Source organism: Macaca thibetana, chromosome 3, assembly GCF_024542745.1.
Source record: "Macaca thibetana thibetana isolate TM-01 chromosome 3, ASM2454274v1, whole genome shotgun sequence".
NCBI lineage: Eukaryota > Metazoa > Chordata > Mammalia > Primates > Cercopithecidae > Macaca > Macaca thibetana.
Genome location: NC_065580.1, coordinates 43,606,591 through 43,608,618, shown reverse-complemented (window position 1 = coordinate 43,608,618; position 2,028 = coordinate 43,606,591). Strand labels below are relative to the sequence as shown.

The window sequence follows — 2,028 nt, the reverse complement described above, 5'->3', positions numbered from 1 at the left end:
ATTCTGCCCTAGAGACTTCAGAAGGAATCAGCCCTGCCAACACCTTTACTTCAATCCAGTAAAGCTGATTCCAGACTTCTGGTCTCCAGAACTGTAAGAGAGTAAATTTGTATTGTTTTAAGCTGCCAAATATGTGCTAATTTATTACAGCAGCAATAGGAAGATAATACAGTCCCATGCACTAAGTCAAATGGAGGACAATTCTTAGTCTTCCTCTTACTTTTCACTAGCAACCTCTTAGCTCTTTAAATACCACTGGACTTATTATTAGATCTTTGACTGATTCTTCTCAGACTCCTTTGCTTACTCCTCCCTTTCTACCAAAATAGGAAATGTTAGAGTTTCTTGAGACTCAGTCTACATTTTTTTTCTTTTTCCAAGTCTTACATCTCCTCAGGAAAACATAGCACCACTGAGTGCCTTGGCAACCTATAGAGAACTTCAGTCTTTGGTCACAGCATTAAGAGCTCTTGGTTTCGTGGTCCCATGAGCCCTCTTTAAAATAACCTAAAGACTCCATCTAAAACCACACCATTTTTCACTCTCTGAGCTATCATATCTAGTCTGAAATCTCCTGAAAACCATATCCCAAGCCCACCTGCTTGGTTACAAGTATATACACCTGCTTACTTTAGTTCCCCACTCAATTATCACACAGACATCTCAAATTTAAAGTATCTACAACTGAACACATTCCTTTCCTCCACTCTTGTTTTATTTCTAGCATTAACAATCTCAGTAAAAGGTACCACCAGGTTTTCTAACCAAAAACTTGGGATTTATTATATACGTCCCCTTTCCTCCCCTACCATATACAATCAATTACCAAGTCTGATCAAGTCTACCACCTAAATGCCTATTATTGCCAATATCAATGAAACTAATCTAGTTCAAATCACAATCTCGGATATGACTAAATGAATGCAGTGTTCTTATGACATACCCGCCCCCAACAGTGCACAATGTAGCAACACTAACTCAATTATGTTCAACCCCCCCATATACATAGCCATTCCCCCACATAATAGGCACAGTGATATTTAAACACACACAGTCACACACATAAATCCTATATTACTACGGACTTGCTTAACACTCTTTGCTCTTCGGATATAATGTGATTCAGGAAATCTTCCCTTTAGACTTTGGTCCCTGCCTCGTTCTTTACTTTCATTTCTCACTATTCTATGTGCTTCTCTTAAATCACCTTCATGGTCCCCTTCTTTTAGATCATTGTACTTTTCATTTTCTTTTTTCACAATTCAGGATCATGGAACTCTGAAAGTCTCTTTTGTGTAGAATTCTTTCCCCACCATCCCCTAGTTTTGCCCATCTTATTACCTAACTAGTTCCTATTCATGCTTTGTTCTCCTCTAAAATGTCAGGGACACATTCTCTGATACCCTCTCCAAAACTAGGTTAGGGCTTCCTGTTATGTACTTCCATATTAAACTGTACTTTGACTTCAAAATGCGTATTGTATTTAAATATACTTTAAAAACATTGTCTTCTCCCAGTAGATATTTTTTCCTTTTTAAGCAGCATTATAAAAGTATAAATGAGGCACAATAAATTGCACATATTAAAACTATAAAATTTCTTAAGTTTTCACATATATGGATACAGCCGTGAAACCACCATTACAATAAAGATAGTGAACACATTCATAACCCCAAAGTTTCCTCTTGCCCCTTTGTTCTAACAAAGTCATGCCATATTTGTCTTGTTCCTAATATTCCTGACACACAGTGGCACCCAAAATATATTTGATAAATGAATTAAACAGCCAAGTTTTTCATCAAAGGATTACATAAGCACCAAAAGCAATGTGTCTTTGTTTTTGCAACTTTTGTAAAATAATGCAAACCTATGCATCACTGAAGATTATGCTTTATGAGAACAATAAATTTTATTTTAATAAATTCAAGTAGAAAAATCAGAGATTAAACAGATTCATAAAATATGATTCTGAACACATATATTTACGTAGATTTATTTATATGTAGCTAGAAAAGATAATGGACATTG

General features: G+C 35.7%; 1 non-coding gene across 1 annotated transcript; it reads right to left on the bottom strand.

The window, feature by feature from the left end:
• Positions 1–381: 381 nt before the first annotated feature.
• Positions 382–509, bottom strand: LOC126951837 (small nucleolar RNA SNORA25). Its single transcript, XR_007724684.1, has one exon. It is a non-coding gene; the product is annotated as a small nucleolar RNA SNORA25 (small nucleolar RNA).
• Positions 510–2,028: the final 1,519 nt, after the last annotated feature.